Source organism: Lepus europaeus, chromosome 2 (genome assembly GCF_033115175.1).
Source record: "Lepus europaeus isolate LE1 chromosome 2, mLepTim1.pri, whole genome shotgun sequence".
NCBI lineage: Eukaryota > Metazoa > Chordata > Mammalia > Lagomorpha > Leporidae > Lepus > Lepus europaeus.
In genome coordinates this window covers 82,320,439-82,333,984 of record NC_084828.1, presented here as the reverse complement: position 1 = coordinate 82,333,984, position 13,546 = coordinate 82,320,439, and the positions used below count along the sequence as shown (strand labels likewise).

The following is a 13,546-nucleotide window of genomic DNA, read 5'->3' as shown; positions in this document are numbered from 1 at the left end:
AATACACAAAAGAGAGAAGTGGGAAAAAGAATACTACTACTGCAGAGATAACCAGCTAACATTTTAATATATTCTTCCAGGATTTTTATTTTTCTTCCAGGATTTTTTTAATTCATGTACATATATATTGGGGGAAAAACATGGTATCAGCTTTTTATAGTTTGTCTTTTTCCAGCATATAATATATTAGAAATACTGTATCAGAGCTACAAATTTTTCTCATAACAAGATTTTAACTTCTACAGAGTATTAATTTTTGTACTTACCCAGACCTCTTTTTTGTGATTTTTTTTTTTGTGATTTTTTTTCATTATTATAGAATAAGACTCAACATTCTTTTACATAGCTCTTATTATTTCTTTTGGGTAAATTCCTAGAAGTAGAATTGTTCTAATAAATAATAGGCAATTTTAAAAATTTAACACTTTCTTAACTTGTAAGCAAAGTAAAAAACATTTCCTCATAAACATACTGCTATTGTAGCCTGTCTAAGTTTACAGGCTACCCACAAAAACCATTTTTTAAATTGATTTATTTATTTGAAAGTCAGTTGCAGAGAGAAAGGAAGAGACAAGAGAGAGAGATCTTCCACCTGCTGGTTCACTCCCCAAATAGCCACAATGACCAAGCCTGGGCCAGGCCAAAGCCAAGAGCCAGGAGCTTCTTTTGGGTCTCCTACTTGGATGCAGGAGCCCAAGGACTAGGGCCATTCTCCACTGCTTTCCCAGGACAAAGCAGAGAGCTGGATAGGAAGTGGAGCAGCTGGACACAGATCGACACCCATATGGGCTGCTGGCATCGCAGACAGCGGCTCACTCACTATGTCATAACACCGGCCCAGTGCATGTCTGTCTGTCTGTCTTTCTTTTTTTTAAGATTTTATTTATTTGACAGGTAGAGTTACAGACAGTGAGAGAGAGAGACAGAGAGAAAGGTCTTCCTTTTGCCAATGGTTCACTCTCCTAATGGCCCCAACGGCCGGAGCTACGCCGATCCAAAGCCAGGAGCCAAGTGCTTCCTCCTGGTCTCCCATGCGGGTGCAGGGGCCCAAGCACTTGGGCCATCCTCCACTGCCCTCCCAGGCCACAGCAGAGAGCTGGACTGGAAGAGGAGCAACCGAGACTAGAACCTGGCACCCATATGGGATGCCAGCGGCGCAGGCTGAGGATTAACCAAGTGAGCCACAGCACCAGCCCCATAGTGCATACCTTCTAAAGAGAGAGAGAGAGACTGGGAGGGTGAAGAGGGAGAATGACATATATTTTTGTTGAGGGGTTGGCACTGTGGTGCAGCGGGTTAACCCCCTGGCCTGAAGCGCTGGCATCCCATATAGGTGCTGGTTTGAGACATGGCTGTTCCACTTCCAATCCAGCTCTCCGCTATGGCCTGGGAAAGCAGTAGAAGATGGCCCAAGTCCTTGGGTCCCTGCACCTGTATGGGAGACCTGGAAGAAGCTCCTGGCTCCTGGCTTTGAATCGGCACAGCTCCGGCCGTTGGGGCCAGTTGGGGAGTGAACCAGTGCATGACTCTCTCTGCCTCTCCTCTCTCTATGTAACTCTGACTTTCAAATAAATAAATAAATCTTTAAAAAAAATAATAAATTTTTGTTGAAATGCTGTTGACATCAAAGAAGGTCTGGGGTACAGAGCTTGAAATAGCCATGTAAGGACCTTGAAATTTAGACTTGTGGCTTTCTTAAGAATCCTACTATATATTTTTATGCCTGTTCTAATACAGATCTGTGGTTTTAAATTACAAGCCATTAGGAAAAAACAAAATGAGGTTTCTATAATGCTTATTTTGTTGTTTTTCTTTAATTCACTCCCCATTCATTCACTCTGGTTTCAGAGTATGGATATAATAATTTATTAATATCCTGGGGCTGGCTCTGTGGTGCGGTAGATTAATCCTCCACCTGTGGTGCCGGCATCCCTGTTTCTATCCCAGCTGCTCCTCTTCTGTTCCAGCCCTCTGCTATGGCCTGGGAAGGCAGTAGAAGATGGCTCAAGCTCTTGGGCCCCTGCACCCATGTGGGAGACCTGGAAGAAGCTCCTGGCTCCTGGTTTTTGATTGGCTCAGCTCCGGCCGTTGCGGCCATCTGGGGGAGTGAACCAGTGGATGGAAGACCTCTCTTTCTCTGTCTCCCTGTCTGTAACTCTACCTCTCAAATAAATAAATAAAATCTTTTAAAAAAAATCCTTTGTAACCAAGCTTCTATGGAAGTATACATTCAAATGTGGTGTACTACAAGCACATCTCAGGAAACAATAATATAACCTTATAACTTCCCCTTATAACTGTACATCCCATTTGAAATGTGCCTGTAACTCTGATAGATTCTCAACCATGTACTTCGTTCTTGCTCTTCTGCCTCAGAAAAACAAGTCTCATACTGTGCTGACACAGTGAGAAAGAGACTTAGATGATAAAAAAGACTTCTGTTACTTACGTCACAACATACACACATACCACTTTTTAAAGAGATAGAGACCATGGAGGAGATCATGGCTGTCTGAAATAAGATTTAAATTTATATTTCAAGGGGGAAATCCAGGTTGTACTGGGGTTGTTTTTAAAATAGGAATAGTAAATAGCAAGATGGTGTCTTTAGGAGGGATGAGATGAGTCCTGGATAACCACAGAATCAGTGTTGAGACTAGAAAAGTGGCAGCAGTGCTGGAGCCAGGGATAGCTTAAGTTCCAATTCTTTTTACAGTGGCTATAAGTACTTGAGAGTGAGATGGTTAATGTTATCTCACTATAATATAAATGTAACTTTTAAGTAGTATGGTAATATATACATTTATTCTTTTTAGTACATTTATGAAAGTTATTCCAGTCATGCTTATAAAAAAGTATGCTAAATGTGATACTTCATGTGAAGAAATATTATTTTGAGTTCCTGAAGTAGCCAGCAATGTAAAATGTAATGCTACTATTTTAGAATCATGGACTAACTCTAAAAATCTAAGCTATTTACTTAGTTTTAAATTTCTTCTTTGGTTTTCTAAATCTCTAGATTTTTGTTGTTTTAAGAACATCTTGAACCAAAGATTTAAACTGGTTTTATTGAACTTATTTCTTACAAACACTAGGTAATAGATTTTTCTGTTAAAAGCAGATTTTAAGAAATGGTTTATACATCATGGAGAGTAAAAGATAAGCCATAGTGCAGGAGATTTCCAGAAAAATAAAACAAATAGATGGTATTCAGAAAACATTAAAAATTTCTACAAAGAAGTAAGAAAAAGACAACCTGATGAAGAAGTAAGAAAACACTTGAACTTTACTGAAGATAAATTCCAAATGGTTGCTAAATATGTGAAAAAGTGCTCAACCTCATTAGTAATCAAGGGAATGGAAAATAAAACCACACAGAAGTACTACTTAGAAAGCTGGTAATACTTCCAAAGTGTTGAGTTCAGTTCAGGGCAGCTTCCCTGTTCTGTTAATTAAACTTTGGGACATTGAAAGGGGCTAGGAGATAGAACTGGATAGAAAGTATCATTCTATTCATTTACCTCCTAGCCTACAACAATGGAAAAAAAAAAAAAAAAAAAAAGCTGGTAGTACCAAGTACTGAAAAAAATGTGGTGGCCAGTGCTGTGGCGTAGTAGTAGTGGTTGCTCCACTTCCAGTCCAGCTCTCTGCTATGGCCTGGGAAAGCAGTGGAGGATGGCCCAAATCTTGGGGCCCCTGCACCTGCATAGGAGACCTGGAAGAATCTCCTGGCTCCTGACTTCAGATTGGCCCAGCTCCGACTTAAGAAGCCATTTGAGGAGTGGCCAGCGGATGGAAGACCTCTCTCTCTGCCTCTTCCTCTCAAGTAATTTCCTAAAAAAAAAAAAAGAAGAAGAAGAAGAAAAAAGAAAGAAAATGTGGGGCAGTGGGAATAACTCATTGATACACTGAAAAATAGCTTAAAACTGCATCCATTTATCCTACAAATCTATCAACCAGCTGAGTTACCTACTTATGTTTTCACAAAACCAAGATTAGTGTGTTGGCAGGTTAAGCGCCTGCCTGGAGGTTTTGGGAAGAGTTTGCTTCCAAGCTCATTTAACTTTTGATAGAGTTCAGTTCCTGTGGCAATAAGACTGAGGTCTCTGTTTCCTTGCTGATTGTTAGCCACACTGTCACATGACCATACTATATGACCTCCTCCATTTTTAAGCTGCCAGTGATGTATCAAACCCATCTCATGCCTCAAATCTCTCTGACTTCCTCTTCTGCCATCCACAAGATTCATGTGGTGAGATTGGATTTACCCCCAAATCCCTTTTTCCACATAAAAAAAAAAAAAAATCAAGATATGATGTGCTGGCCGGCGCCGTGGCTCAACAGGCTAATCCTCCGCCTTGCGGCGCCGGCACACCGGGTTCTAGTCCCGGTCGGGGCACCGATCCTGTCCCGGTTGCCCCTCTTCCAGGCCAGCTCTCTGCTGTGGCCAGGGAGTGCAGTGGAGGATGGCCCAAGTGCTTGGGCTCTGCACCCCATGGGAGACCAGGAGAAGCACCTGGCTCCTGCCATCGGAACAGCGCCGTGCACCGGCCGCAGCGTGCCAGCCGCGGCGGCCATTGGAGGGTGAACCAACGGCAAAAGGAAGACCTTTCTCTCTGTCTCTCTCTCTCTCACTGTCCACTCTGCCTGTCAAAAATAAAAATAAAAATTAAAAAAAAAAGATATGATGTGCTGTATATATATATATATATATATATATATTTTTTTTTTTTTTTGACAGACAGAGTGGACAGTGAGAGAGAGAGAGACAGAGAGAAAGGTCTTCCTTTGCCATTGGTTCACCCTCCAATGGCCGCCGCGGCTGGCACGCTGCGGCCGGTGCACCGCGCTGATCCGAAGGCAGGAGCCAGGTGCTTCTCCTGGTTTCCCAAGGGGTGCAGGGCCCAAGCACTTGGGCCATCCTCCACTGCACTCCTTGGCCACAGCAGAGAGCTGGCCTGGAAGAGGGGCAACTGGGACAGAATCCAGCGCCCCGACCGGGACTAGAACCTGGTGTGCCGGAGCCGCAAGGCGGAGGATTAGCCTGTTGAGCCACGGCGCCGGCCTTGATGTGCTATATTCAGAGTCCCAGAGATTAGGGGTTTGCCCACAGTGCTCCTACCATCCAGCCTCTCATGGTCACCATTTTCCTTTCTGTTTCTGTGAAGTCAGCATTTTTAGATTCTACATACATATGAACATAAGTGATATCATACAATGTTTACCTTTGTGTGTCTGGCTTATGTCACTTAATGTTCATCCATATTGTCATAAATGACAGGATTCCCTTCTTTTTCATGGCTGAATAGCCTTTTATAGTGTTTACTCATGTATACATGTATTCAACATTTTTTCTTTTTTCTTTTTTAAGATTTATTTATTTGCAAGGCAGAGTTACAGAGAGGCAGAGGCTGAGAGAGAGAGAGAGAGAGAGAGAGAGAGATCTTACATCCTCTGGTTCAATCCCCAGATGGCTGCAATGGCTGGAGCTGTGCCAATCCAAAGCCAGGAGCCAGGAGCTTCTTCCGGGTCTCCCACATGGGTTCAGGGGCCCAAGGACTTGGGCTATCTTCCACTGCTTTCCCAGGCCATAGCAGAGATCTGGATTGGAAGTGGAGCATCCAGGACTCAAATTGGCACCCATATGGGATACTGGCACTGCAGGCTGCAGCTTTACCCACTACGCTACGGCACAGGCCCCACTTTTGTCTTTTGGATAATTGCCATTCTAACAAGTTTAAAGTGACACCTCATTGTGATTTTAATTTTCATTTCCCTGCCGATTAGTAATGTTGAGGGTTTTTTGTATACCTATTGGCCATTTGTATGCCCTTTTTTGAAAAATGTCTATTCAGGTGCTTTGCCCATTTTAAATCAGGGTATTTGTTTTCTTGCTATAAATTTGTTTGAGACCCCTGTGTTTTGGATATTAATCCCTTATCAGATGTAGGAGTTTCGAAATATCTTTTCCCATTCTGTAGGTTGTTTTTTCATTCTGTTCATTGTGTCCTTTGCTGTGCAGAAGCTTTTTATCTTGATGTAATACCATTTCTCTATTTTTGCTGCTGTTACCTGTGCTTTTGCAGTCATATCTAAAAAAATCATTATCCAGACAGTGTCATAGAGCCCCTTTCTCCTGTGTTTTGGATTTACATATAAATCCAATCCATTTTGAGTTGATTTTTGTATGTGGTGTAAGATAAGGTTCTAATTTCATTCTCTTGCTTATGTATATCCAGTTTACCCAGAATCATTTATTTAGAAACTGTCCTTTCCATTGTTTGTTCTTGGCAGCTTTCCCAAAGATCAATTAACCATAAATGTGTAAATGTTTTTGGCTCTCTGTTTTGGTTCCCTGGTCCATCTGTCTGGTTTTATGCCAATATTGTACTGTTTTGATTATTGTAGCTTTATAGTAGATTTTTTTGGGTGATACAATGCCTCTAGTTTTGTCCTTTTTGCTCAAGATTGCTTTGTCTATTTAGGGTCTTTTGTGGTTCTCTACAAGTTTTAGGATTGTTTTTCTATTTTTGTGAAAATGTCATTGGAATTTCGACAGAGGTTGCATTAAATCTGTTGATCATTTTGGGTATTGTGGTCATTTTAACAATATGAATTCTTCTAAGCCATGAACATGTAATTTCTTTCCATTTATTTTTGTCTTCATCAGTTCTTTCATCAGTGTTTTATAGTTTTCAGTGTACAAATGTTTCACTTACTTAGTTAAACTTATGCCGTTTTTAAATGCTATTGTTAGTGCTACTGTTTTTATTTTTTTTTTTAAGATTTATTTATTTGAAAGAGTTAGAGAAAGAGAGGGAAGGACACAGAGAGTGATCTTCCATCTGCTGATTCCCTCCCCAGATGGTTGCAACCCAGAAGTCAGGAGCTTCCTTCAGATCTCCCACAAGAGTAGCAGGAGCCCAAACAGCTGGGCCATCTTCTGCTGCTTTTTCCCAGGCCATAACAGGGAATTGGACTGAAAGTGGAGCAGCTAGGATGTGAACTGGCACCCATATGGGATGCTGACATCGCCAGCCCCAGTGCTACTGTTTTTCTCTGTTCGTTGTGTATCCTGCAGCTTTTTTGGTTTACTAGTTTTAACAGTTTTTTGGTGGAGTTCATGAGATTTTCTTTATAAGATCATGTTGTTTACAAGTAAAGACAGTTTTTTTTTTTTTCTTTCTAATTTGGATGTCTTTTATTTCTTTTGCTTGACTTGTTGCTTTGGCTGGAACTTCAGGACTATGTTGAATAAAGTGCTAAAAGTAGTCATCCCTGTCTTGTTCCTCATCTTAGAGGAGAGGCTTTTAACTTTTTGCTATTGAGTATGATGTTAGCTGTGGATTTATCATACATGTTTTTTATTGTGTTGAAAGAAATTCCTTCTGTATCTAATTTGCCTAGGATTTTTGTCATAAAAGGATGTTGAATTTTGTCAAATGCTTCATTCTGCATCTATTAAGATGATCATGTTGGTTTTGTCTTTCATTATGTTAATGTAGTGTATCACAATTACTGATTTGCATATGTTGAAAGTTTTATAGGATCTGAAGAAAAATGATTTGCATGACCATCCTTGTATCCTGGGGATAAAACCCATTTGGTCATGATGAATGATCTTTTCAATGTGCTTTTGAATTCAGTTTGCTACTATTTTGTTGAAAATTTTTGTGTTAATCAAGTATATTGGCCTGTCATTTTATTTTCTTGTCTGACTTTGTATGAGGGTAATGCTGGGCTCATAAAAAGATTTGGAGGTATTGCTTCCACTTAAGTTTATTAGAAGAGTTTGAGAAGGATTGGTGTTTAAATATTAGAATTCAGCCATGAAGCCATCAGGTCATGGACTTTTCTTTGCTGGGTCACTTTTGATTACTGATTCAATCTCCTTTATATTGGTTAGTTCGATTTTCTGTTTCATCGTGATTCAGTCTTGATAGGCTGTTTGTATCTAGACATTTATCCATTTCTTCAAGTTTATCCAGTTTGTTGGCATATAATCTTTGAGTATTTACTGAATGAATGAGAAGATGGATGTGTGGGTGAGTGGAAAAGCAAAAAGAGGAAATGATTAAGAATCTTTTCTTGCTAAGCTTTGGAAATAGTGACAACTGACTTCTGTGTAACTGGATTTAATGAGAACCCTCAGGGCTTCAGTGTTGTAATAGAATTCAAGCAGAACATTCTCAATACTATAGATTATGCTTCCTTTTGGTGTCAGACAGCCAAGCATTCTGTCCTCTTTAATTTCGTGTCCTAGAGTTTTAAGAGTGATGATGCTATATGTGCTGCTAGTGCTTTAAAATAGAACAAGTGGCAAAATGATAATTTCTAGATCTTTGACAAATGGTAAGCTCTCATATGTAGCAGCCTTTCCATGTGTATTCACTATTTACAATTTTGATAATTATGCCAGTCACAATTTAAGGAAAATCTTAGCCTGGTAACATGGTGCTGCCTAGTGGCTTCTGGCCATCTATTATCAGTTTATAAACTGGAGCCTATTGGTTCCAAAACTTTAGTGTACATAAAATTGTGGCACCTTAAAAAAAGTTTATTTATTTTCATCCACTTAAAAAATAATGAAAAGTCGGAGTTACAGAGAGAAAGAGAGATCTTCCATCTGCTGATTTACTCCCCAGGTGGCTGCAACAGTTGGGGCTGGGTCAGGCCAAAGCCAGAAGCCAGGAGCTTCTTCCACATCTCCCATGTGAATGTCAGTGGGCCCAAGTACTTGGACCATCTCCTGCTGCTTTTAGCAGGGAGCTGGATAAGAAGTGGACCAGCTGGGACTTGAATTAGCACCCAAATGAGATGCTGGTGTCCAGGTGATAGCTTTACCTGCCAAGCCGAAATGCTGGTCCCTGTTTTTATCCACTTGAAAGGCAGAGTATCACAGAGAGGGATGGAGCAGAGGCCCAAGCACTGGAGCCATCATCTCCTGCCTCCTGGGGTGCATTAACAGGAAACTGGTGGAATGTATTGGCAGGAAGCTGGATTGGAAGCAGAGGAGCTGGGCTTGAACTGGCTTTCTGATATGGGAGGCAGGCATCCCAAGCAATGACTTAACCCACTACATCACAGTGCCTGCCTCTGTGGCAATTTTTTAAAAACGTTCATTATAGAATCTGGCTCCTAGTGTCTGATTCAAGATGTATGGAGTGTGGTCCGTTAAGCTACATCTTAAAAAGCTTTTGATGGTTGTTTTTGATGGTAAAGGTGGTCAAGAACTACCACTGAGAAATACTTCCTTAGACTCTGCTTCTGTACTCTAATATTTATTTTGGAGCACAATAATTTTTCATATCCATTTCTATGGAGATATATAAGGGTCCTATAAGTAATGCAAAACCCATTTCAGAATTAGAGTCTGCCTTTGCATTACAGGTTAAGAAGTAGTGCTTTAAAGTCCATCAGGTAAGTAAAGTTGTTTCTTTTCCAGAGGATTTCTATTTATTTAACTGGCTTGGCATTAGCTGTTGTGGCCATTTGGGGAGTGAACCAGCAGAGAAAAGATCTTTGTCTGTCTCCCTCCCCCCCCCCCCCGCCCCCGTCTCTCCTCCTTTTTCTGTAACTCTACCTTTCAAATAAATAAAAATAAATCTTAAAATCATTTCAGTGGCAGCTGATGCTAGACAGGATGACATCAGGGACAGCTTAGATTATTTTATGTGGAAGAGCAAGAGTCTTTCAGAGTCATGAATGTGGTAAGCCTTAACTCTTACTTGATGCGATTCTTTTCTTACTTTAATATTGAAGTTTTTCCTTGTAAAGGCCTAAAGCCCACCAGATTATTATCAAGCCCCTTCTATCAGGTTCTATTTGCCTCTCAATCAGAAAACTTAATTGTAGCTTAGACAGCACCTTTCTTAGCTCCTCTAATAATGACTCTGTCCTTTGTTCTAGGCCCTGTCTAGTGCACTTGGGCCTCATTCCTTTGTAATCATAACCTCTACTCTACCACCAATGGCTCTACTCCCAACCTGTGTGTACTGATGGTCCTCTTCCCCACTTAATGCTGTATAATTGTTCAAACCTGGTAAATGCCACTCTTAGGATCATTGGTTACTATCCTCACTCTGTCTTTTATGACCTTGTCTAAATATGATCAGAGTCGGTAAACTTGGAAGGCTTCCATAGCCTTGGCAACTCATGACGACAGCCTAGGATGGTTACTGGCGCCATAAACTAGAGTGTCAATTTGTTGGGTCCACAACAGGAGCCACTGTGCAGTTGCTCCTCATGTGGGATCTCTGTCCTTAATGTGCTGTACATTGTGATTTAATGCTATAACTAGTACTCAAACAGTATGTTTCACTTTGTGTTTCTATGTGGGTGCAAACTGTTGAAATCTTTATACTAAATTGATCTTCTGTATATAAAAAGAATTGAAAATGAATCTTGATGCAAATGGAAGGGGAGAGGGAGCGGGAGAGGGGAGGGTTGCGGGTGGGAGGGAAGTTATGGGAGGGGGAAGCCATTGTAATCCATAAGCTGTACACTGGAAATTTATATTCATTAAATAAAAGTTAAAAAAAAATATTGAAGTTTTTCCATTGTTCCTTATTTTTGTCCTATGCTGAGTTACCAGCTTTTCTTCTTTTTCATGTCTAGTATAGTCATATTTTATATGCTATATTACTATATACAAGTATTATACCAAAGTATATTTTGAATTAAAATACTATCAGGGTGTAAGCATTTGGCACAGAAGTTAAGACATTGCTTAGGATACCAACATCCCATATTAGAATGCCTGGGTTTGAGCTTCATGCTAATACGCGCCCTGAGAAGCAGCAGATAATGGCTCAGTACTTGGGTTCCTGCCACCTATGTGAGAGACCTAGGTTGAATTCTCAGCTCCTAGCTTTGGCCTGGCCCAGACATGGCTGTTGTATGCATTTGGAGAATGAACTAGCAGAAGAGAGACCTCTGTTTCTCTCTCTCTCTCTCTCTCTCTCTCTCTCTCTCTCTCTCTCTCTCTCTATTTTTCTTTCTGCCCTTTAAATAAAATAAATTAATATAAAAATACTATCAAAGTTTTATAAAATCAACATTTAAATGCCAACTTGTGATTCTTAATTTTTTAAAAAAGATTTTATTTATTTGAGAGAGAGAGAGTTGTAGAGAGAGGAAGAGACAGAGAGAAAGGTCTTCCATCCGCTGGTTCACCCCCCAAATGGCCACACAGCTGGAGCTGCACCAGTCTGAAGCCAGGAGCCAGGAGCTTCTTCTGGGTTTCACACGTGGATGCAGGGGCCTAGGTAGTTGGGCCTTCCTTGCTGCTTTCCCAGACACATTAGCAGGGTACTGGATCGAAAGTAGAGCAGCTGGAGCTTGAACCGATGCCCATATGAGATGCAGGCATCTCAGACAGAGGCTTAATTTACTATGCCACAATGCTGGCCCTAAACCCATATTTTTAAAAATTTCTTTATTTATTTGAGAGTGAACTCCCATGCAGTGGTTCAGTCTGCAAATGCCTGCAACTGTTGTGGGCTGGAGGCCAAAGCCAGGAGCCAGGAATTAAACCCATGTCTTCCATATGGATGGCAGAGATCCAACCACTTCAGCTATCACTGGAACCTCCTTGGGTTTGCATTAGCAGGAAGCTAGAGTCGAGCTGGAGGCAAACAGCAAACCTAAGCATTCCATTGTGGGATTCCATATGTCTTAACTGCTCAGATACTCACTCCTGAATCCATATTTTTGAAGGCCCCTGAATTTAGTTAGCTTCCTTATTTTATTCAATGCGGTTAGTCTAATTTCTTAGATTAATGAAGGCCAGTTTTACCAAAGATTTATTTTCTTTATTTAAACAAAGGAATATTTATAGTACATGTGCATGATGACTTTCTGTCATAACCTTTAGGTTTTTATAACACACTAAGTAATTTAAGAGCCGTTACCTAAATTCAAATTAAAATGATTAGCCAGAATAAATTATTGAGTTATTTCATAATTACTGTGAGTAGTTGTGGTCTTTACAGAATACAGTAAATTCTTTGTTTTGCCCTAGAGGCAGCTTCATATTTTTCCAGGGTTCTTGGCATGACCCATATCTTTCCACTTTTCTTGTGTTATTATCATTAGATTACATACCATAGGTTTGAATTATTCTTATTCTCCTATATGTTTTCTGGAGTAAGAAATCTTATAGCAAGGTACAACTGTGTCACAATTACAATTTCATAATAATAATTGTGTTCAAATTTCTTTATTTTTTAAGATTTATTTATTTATTTATTTGAAAGAGTTACACAGAGAGAGAAGGAGAGGCAGAGAAAGAGAGAGAGAGAGGTCTTTCATCTTCTGGTTCACTCCCCAACTGGCCTCAACGGCTGGAGCTGCACTGATCCAAAGCCAGGAGCCAGGAGCTTCCTCCAGGTCTCTCATATGGGTGCATGGGCCCAAGGACTTGAGCAATCTTCTACTGCTTTCCCAGGCCACAGCAGAGAGCTGGATCAAAAGTGGAGCAGCCGGGACTCGAACTGGTGCCCATATGGGATGCTGGCACTGAAGGTGGTGGCTTTACCCTCTATGCCACAGCACCAGCTCCTCAATTTCTTAGTATATTTTCCAAATGTGTGCAAACAGAAGCACAGATATTTACATAACCCAATCATTTAATTTCTCTGAGGAAGAAAAAAGTACAGCTGTTGCTCATGGTTTAAAACATTCAAACTATTATCTTAGACCGGAAATCCCAGGCTTATTCAACCAATATACAGTTCCCCTGGGTAGACCATTTTCATGCCACAGGGCACTGTTCTTGTAGCACAGATCCAAGACCATCAGCAATAGCATTACTTGGGACATTGTTATTTATTATTTAGACATACCCCAGATCTGTGGTATCAAAAATTCCAGAGGTAGGGGCTGCCAGTCAGTATTTTAACAAGCTCCATGTCACCATAATATATGCTAAGGTTTGATAACCACTGCCAAGGAATGTAGACAACTTCATGTTAATTATATAATTTATTAACAAAACTTCCCCAGTAAATTCAGAACATTAATTAATTTTGACAATCCACAAACCAAGGAATTTATCTAAACTTTCAAGCTCCAATTTTGGAAGACCAGATTTTTTTATTTAAAGACTTATTTGTTTTTATTTGAGAGTCAGAGTTTGGGGAGGGAGGAGACAGAGATCTGTCTGCTGGTTCACTCCTTAAATAGCCACTGCAGCTGGGCCAGGCTGAAACCAGTAGCAAGGAGCTTCTTCCAAGTTTCCCACGTTAAGTGACAGGGGCCCAAATACTTGGACCATCTTCTGTTGCTTTCCCAGGCGCATTAGCAGGGAGCTGGATTGGAAGTTGAACGGCTGGGACTTGAATCAGTATCCATAGGGGTGTGGCACCACAGTGCTAGCCCTGGAAGACCAATATTTTAAAATCTTTGTGATTATAAGTTTCCATTTGGAAGTTCTTATGTGTTGCGTGTTGCCATATGGAAACCAATACTTGATTATCTTATCTCCACCCTTCTCATACTGTTACTTTTTAGGAATCATTTGGGGTAGTGTTAGATAATAATGCTC

At 40.5% G+C, this 13,546-nt stretch overlaps 1 protein-coding gene and 1 non-coding gene across 9 annotated transcripts in view; both read left to right on the top strand.

The window, feature by feature from the left end:
• LRCH3 (leucine rich repeats and calponin homology domain containing 3) overlaps positions 1–13,546 on the top strand; it is a 133,217-nt gene that overhangs the window by 9,236 nt on the left and 110,435 nt on the right. The gene's annotated exons all lie outside the window — the stretch shown is intronic.
• On the top strand, positions 3,406–3,537 carry LOC133752922 (small nucleolar RNA SNORA36 family). The gene has a single exon (XR_009864993.1). It is a non-coding gene; the product is annotated as a small nucleolar RNA SNORA36 family (small nucleolar RNA).